At 50.5% G+C, this 6,961-nt stretch overlaps 1 protein-coding gene and 1 pseudogene across 2 annotated transcripts in view; both read right to left on the bottom strand.

Moving 5' to 3' along the window:
• The window catches only part of LOC122915423, a 63,001-nt pseudogene extending 59,030 nt beyond the window's left edge, over positions 1-3,971 (bottom strand).
• Positions 1-5,861, bottom strand: part of CRACDL (CRACD like) — a 130,545-nt gene extending 124,684 nt beyond the window's left edge. The window contains exon 1 of one of the 2 annotated variants that reach the window (XM_044263885.1): positions 5,703-5,861. The gene's annotated coding sequence lies outside the window, so the exon portion shown is untranslated. The remainder of the gene's footprint in view (positions 1-5,702) is intronic. The other variant, XM_044263882.1, reaches the window with a different exon arrangement.
• Between the last annotated feature and the right edge of the window lie 1,100 nt (positions 5,862-6,961).

Consider the following 6,961-nt stretch of genomic DNA (forward strand, 5'->3'; position numbering starts at 1 on the left):
ATTCTGATCCTCTAACCCATGGCCGTTCATCAGGCTCACTGGGGAGCCACAAATGTGGCAGGGCAGATTCGTCCCTATGTCTTGCCACTAGAACAAACGTGTGTGTGTGTGTGTGTGTGTGTGAGAGAGAGAGAGAGAGAGACAGACAGACAGACAGACAGACAATTAGCCCAGGGCACCTCCCATTTGTCAACCTGCTGCTAGTACCTGAATTCTGCTCCTTTAACCATACATGAGCAGGGCAAGCTAAAGCTGCAGAGAGGGATGGAACATGTGAACATGGAGTACCCCAGGACCCCAGCGCTGAGGCTCCACCAGCTCGCACCCTCTCCTACCTGTGCTACCTTCCGCGTCCCTTTCCCCTTCCTCCTCACTGCATGCTTCCCACGTGCCATCTACCACCAGCTCTGTTCAGACGCACTCGGCAGATTTGCCCATCTTCCTTCAATGCCATCAGGTCTTGGATGCAGAAGGACCCTTTATTGCTTTAGGGTACTTATTAGGGGGTTCTAACTGGGAAATACAATAAGTGTCCTTGCACCTTCTTAAAAAAAGATAATGGAAGAATAAGAGTCATAAATAATTTATGAAACATTTCTTCTGCTGATACAGTACCTCAAGTGATGCTTGTGTGTGTGTATGTGTGTGTATCACCCCCCACCCCATTCTTGGGATGCCCGAGGTTGCAGGGACTCTGCATGGCATAGCTGAGACCAGAGCCCTGACTGTGACCCTTGTCTGGACCATGTGCTTTAAGAAAGCAAAACTCCTCTGACATTTTCATATCCCACATTCAGGACGGCTGTTCTGAGAGCAGTTTCTTGGGAAACTTGAACACCACAGTTAAAGCTTCTATTGCCTCCCACAGACCTGAAAATTTACAGGGTGGTGGGGTGGGCAGAAACCAGAAAGACTGGTGTATGGACCTCAGAAGTGAGGCCAAGTATTCTGGAAGTTCTCAAACTTCATATGTTTACAAATGGGCCTCACTCACCGGGGCCAGGAAGAGGCTTGAGAAAATAAATAACTTTCTACTCCTCACCTTTCAAAAGGAGCTTTGGTAATTTCTGTTCACAGATACCTTAATCAGAAGGAAAATACATGAAAGTGCTTCCTCCCAGGAATGTGCACAGGAACAGTGCAAAGGTCTACATGGAGTCAGAGGCTGACACCAGTGAGGAGGGTGGCTAATTGACACCTGTCTCGTGTCAATTAGCCACTAAATTCCTATGGCATCTTCTGGTTCGTGATCTGCTGAGCTCAGAATTCTAGGTGATAGCCTGTTAAAGCAATACAAAGAATTCTCAGGTAATTCGTCAGAATTACAAATGGGTCTCAAGGACTACTGATCTGACCTAAAAGTTTAAAAGTATTTTCTACATATAAATATCTATCTAAGAAAACAGGGTTAGTTGGAAACTCCTCTGATTTCCACTGTGTAGAGAAAACACAAGGAACTTTGAATGCCAACCTTTCCTCTTGTCTTACCTACAAATGACAGTAACTATGCCAGTGTTTACAGGTACCTAGACAACAAAAGGGATAAGCATGACTCCAGGAAGGGTCAAGTCACAAGTGGATCCCAGGGGTGGAAAGCCTTTCTGTCTCTAGGTACTCAAGAACTTCTCATGGAAAGTTCTCTTTAGTCTCATATCCATGTAGCTAAATCTTTTTTTTTTTTTAAAGATTTTATTTATCAATTTGACATGGAAAGAGAGAGAAAGACAACATGAGCGGGGTGAAGGGCTGAGGGAGAAAGAGACATCCTGCTGAGCAGGGAGCCTGATGCAGAGCTTAATCTAGGGACTCCAGGATCATGACCTGAGTCCAAGGCAGCCACTTAACTGACTGAGACACCCAGGGTCCCCATGTGTGGCTAAGTCTTAATGTTACTTAAGGTCACCTCCTCCAAGAAGCCTTTCCTGATTACTTCACCTTCCACCGAACTTGAACAAACCCAGAGCTTAGCTTTATAGGTTTAGGCCTCCTAAAGGCTAATCTTATTCTCCAAATAATTCCTGAAGAAGCAACTAATTTTGACTTGGATTTTACTGTATTTCTCCTATGCTTTTAGTAAATGCCAAGTACACGGCACATCATTCTGATGACGAAGAAACAGCAACATAAATGGGGTGGTAGTTTGAAAGACACTAATCCACAAGAAACTGGTTCACTGGGCTGGACTAGGTAATGTGCAAGCCAAAAGCTAGTCTCTTCTCCCACCCACCACCAAATCTTCAAAGCTGCTCTTTCCCCATTTCCTCCCAGCCTGTCACTGGCATCTCCAGTGGGTCCTAGAGCTTTCACATATTAGGAAGTCCAGCACACATAACCCAGGTCAGCCTGCCAGAAAGATGAAGAAGGAGGAGAGGAAGGGAACAACTTCTCTCTTTTCCCAGTTTGTTCCTCCCTGACTCCTTCCCACACCCACCAGGATGCATCTGATTTTTCCAGGGAACGGGGGGGGGGGGATAATAGAAAAAGATGTTTTAATTCCCCCTGCATATCAAGAAGAGAGCTTAGAAGGGTTGATCCCAAAGTTTTATTCTAAGTCATAATGAAGAGAGGATAGAAGGCATGACCTAATGAAGACCGGCCCCACAAGTTAAAAAAAAAAAAAAAGAAAGAAAGAAAAGAAAAAGCTCTTGGGGAACCTGGCTGGCTCCGTCAATGGAGGAGCATATAATTCTTGATCTCAGGGTGGTAAGTTTGAGCCCCACATTGTGTGCAGAGATTACTTAAAAATAAAATCTTTAAAAAATTTTTTTAAAAAGCTCTACTGGTACGGAGAAAAGAGGAACCTGGAGGGACAGAGTCCCCTTTCCCCCCTTCCCGTGCACCTTGCCCAGAGGAGAAGGGGTAGTAAGGGAAGAAAAATCTCTTGTAGGTTGAGGGGGGACACAGAAAGCATGGGAAGTTTTCATCCTGCTTCCTACTGGGAACACTGGGGACAGCTTGGGACAGTGGAAATGGAAGCCTAGCATATAGTGACTCCCAACCTGGGCAGGTTCTCATGTGCCCAGGAGAGACCTCGAAGAGAACCAGAGTGTGCAGAGCTCCACGCCAGATGCAGGAACCAGGTCCCAGCTGTGGCTTAGCCCAGGGAAACCCAGCCAGACCATCCTCTACAAACAGGGAAAGGAGGGGTGCCTGGGTGGCTCAGTGGGTTAAAGCCTCTGCCTTCGCCTTGGGTTGTGATCCTGGGGTCCTGGGATCGAGCCCCGCGTCGGGCTCTCTGCTCACCAGGAAGCCTTCCCCATCTCTCTCTCTGTCTACCTCTCTGCCCACCTGTGATCTCTGTCTGCTAAATAAATAAATAAAAATCTTAAAAACAAAACAAAACAAACTACACAGGGAAAGGAGGCCCAGTCGTGAGGAGGAGAAACTCCCCAGAGGACAGCAAGAGGACCAGATGACTGGCAAGAGGCCACTCTCCCACACACCCTCATGTGACTACAACCTTCTCCTGGTGACCAGAGACCACCTGTGGGGAGAAGGGCCCACAAGGGTAACCAACACAGACTGAGACACTGACTCCCAAGGGACAAGCTGCTTTAAGCTAGATAGTGACTGAGATAATACTACTTGACTTGGGCTCAGGAAAATTACAATCATGAATGAGGACTAAATATACCAAAAGAGAACCAAAGTCATTTTGTTTGCAGTAGCAAAATTAAGTTCACTTATAAAATGTTTTGCATAGTATGACCTGCGGCTGGTGAACTTCACCACTCCAAGATAAACCCTCAACAGGAAACATCTCTACTTTGGTTCAGCTGCTTCTGAAGGGTCTTCGTGCAACACAAGCAGAATTTAAGAGTGTCTGTGTATGGCAAGGCACAACCTCCACAGGAAAAGCAAGTGGTTGCAAGCTTGCAAGGCAAATCCAGGCCCCCAAGCCATCACAGAAAACTTACCTCCGGGAGGGCCAGCGCCTTCACACACATTCTCTCATTGAACCCCGCCAGCATCCCTGTAAGCTGGCTATTATTACTCCCATTTTGCAGAACGGCAGACTGAGACTCAGCAGGATTCAGTGACTAGCTCAAATGAGCAGGCTGAGGGGCCATATGAATAGAACAGCCACCCGTCACTGTCCCTCCATGGCTAGTCCTATGCAACAGCCCTATGTCTTGTATAAGCTGTGCATCATCTATGGAGGGTCCACTTTTTAAAAAATTTTATAAAGGAGGAAACTGATGCTTACAGAGGTTAAGAAACTGGACTCACAGGCAAGTCTAGAACTAGAGTGAGGAAAGTGAGTCATGCACCTCAGGCACAATATTTAGGGGGATATCAAAAAACTCCCTAAGGTGAAACATTTTAGTGCAATGTTTTAAAACATCAAATGAACACAAAATCTACATTGTTCTAAATATCACAATTTTGAATAAAGACAGGATTCATATTAGTGATTTTTCCTTTTGCCTCAGGCTCCAACATGGCTCAGCACAGCACTAGGGCAGAGCCAGGAAACCAACCACTTCAACCCTTCTCCACCAGCCCCCAAAGACAGGGATTCCAGATACCACTGCAGGGGGCCTCTCCAGATGCTTCCCCTCACTATTTTATAACCTCAAAGGGCTCTTAGGAGTGACCATCATGCTCCATAAATCCAGGTGGGGGGGGTTGCTGAGTTCCAGGTTGAAGACCAGAGGTCTTAAGAGATTTATTCCGTGGTCCCCAGCATGTGTTATGTAAATGAAGGAAGCTTGCAGGCTTGAATAAGGGAGTAGGATATTTTAAGATACCAGCTTGAGAAGGTATGGGGTGGGCTCTGAAAGATCACACAGCTGCTTGTCTCCCACTTGATAAATTTCCTGGCTCAAAATTAAGTGTTCAACAGTGACACGATGCCAGCTGTCAGCCTGTACCTACACAAGTCCAATTCAAACGGTGGCATTCCTTTTTCCTTGCATTTCAAAAGCCAAATGTTAGCTCCTTTGAGTAACTACCTATGCTCTGATCACTTGTTAACCTCAAATTAAAGCCCTACCTGATATGAAGCATCTGCTCAAGATCTATTTTATCGATTAAAATTTGAACACTGTGGTGAGCATTGCATAACATACACAACTGTCGAATCACTATGTTGTACACTGGAAACTAATATAACATTGCATGTCAACTATGATTTAAAAAAAATCACACCCCCTAATTTGAATATTTCTTAGATCAAACCCCAAATCGCTTACTGGTAGCTTGTAATGGAAGCCTAAAACCTATTTACAAACAAACCATTAACTAGAGCGTAAGAAAGTTAATGAATTTGCCCACTAATCTCTCCTGCAATGGCCTTTAGAGACAGCAGGCACAAATACTTCGTACACTAACAGGTCAAACCCGGCAAGACCGTCTTCCTGTTCCTGTATTTTCTTAAAGCTTGAAAAGCTTCACCTCACAATTCAAAGTTAAGTCCAGCAAAGTGAGCAAAGGAAAACTTCGGGCACTTGGGTGAGCGCGTCTGCTCCCCTCGGCCAGTGCCCGCCCTGCCCCAAGAGGCGGCCGCGGGAATCGCGCCCCCAACCCCCGGTCCGAGGGGCACCTGGCCGAGTGGGCTCCGTCCTGGCTGTCCCACACCTGGCCCGACGTCGGGGCGCGCGCGACTCGGTCTGCGCCGCTCCCGCCCGGGTCTCCCCGCGCCACCCGGTCGTCGGCCCACGTACGCTTCGCCGCCAACTCGCTTCGAACCACCCCGGTACCTGGCGCAGGAGCTTGGCGCGGGCTCGGCGAAGCGCAGGAGGGACACCGTCCGCAGGGTACGGGGTAGGCTTCTGCCGTGAGCGCGCGCGCCCGGCGGACCCCGCCCGAAACCTCTCAGTCGCCCGCGCCGGAACGCTGAGGCCCGCGGCGCGACGCAGCAGGTGGCCGCTGGCCTCGCCACAGTCCCGGGCCGGAGCCGGAGAGCCGGGCGCCGGCGCGACCCTCGCGCGGACGGCCCTCTGCCTGCTTCGGCGCGCGCTCCCAGTTGCGGGCGCGCCGGCTCGGCTCGGCTCGGCTCGGCGGGGGCGGACGCCGCGCCGCTCCGCTCAGCTCCGCTCGCCCGTGGCCGCCGCGCGCACCTCCCCCGCGGCGCGCCGCTTCTGCAGCCGCCGCCGCCGCCGCCGCCGCCGAGTCGCCTGGCCCGCCGTGTCACGGCCAAACTGCTAGTGGGGAAAGACGCCGGCGGGCCCTCGCTGTCCCCCAGCGCCCGGCCGGGACCACTCCCCACCCTGAGGCTGCTCCCGCCGCCCTCCTTCGGCCGGCCCGCGCGGAGGCGCTGTCGGGCTTCCCCGCCAGGCCACCCCTACCTTGGCGAGGTCGGGGTCCACCAGCGACCTCGACGGGCCTGGAGGACGAGGAGTCCACGCTCCGGCGGCCCGGCGCTCCTTGGAGGGGAGAGATTCGGCCCGACTCCAGGCTCAACCTTCCAGGTCACCAGGGGGCTTGGCGGGCGACGGTGCGGGGCCTGGGGCGCTCCGGATCCGCCTCGCAAAGCAGGCGGCCCCAGAACCCGGGGCCGAAGGGAGCGGGCGCAGTGGGTGGGAAGTGTGCGTTTGAATAAAAGTAAAAGTTTTTGTTGTTGGTTTTTTTTGTTTTTTTGTTTTTGTTTTTTGTTTTTATTTTAATAACCGTGTGGGTCCGGAGCGTCTCCAGGCTAATTAGGGAAGCTGCCGCCCTGTGTTGAGGTGAATCATTGTTGTGATACCACAAGTGTGGGAAGAAAGGCTGACGAAGACTTCTCAGGCTCGCTGCCCCCTCCCCTTTTATTTTCTTTTAAAGACAGGCTGGTCCATTTAAGAAAATCGTCTTAGGAAACTTACTGGCCTCAGGTGGTCGCTCAGCTCATCAGCTGGAGAGTCCTCAGGGAAGCTTTGGTCGGCTGATTGCACAGCCCAGGACTATGTGCCCCCAAGAGCAAGGAGCTTTTCCGGCAGGGAGGGAAGATGAACGTGAGCTGCGTCCCAGCAGAGACAGAAGC

The sequence above is a fragment of the Neovison vison genome, chromosome 8, assembly GCF_020171115.1.
Source record: "Neovison vison isolate M4711 chromosome 8, ASM_NN_V1, whole genome shotgun sequence".
Lineage (NCBI taxonomy): Eukaryota > Metazoa > Chordata > Mammalia > Carnivora > Mustelidae > Neogale > Neogale vison.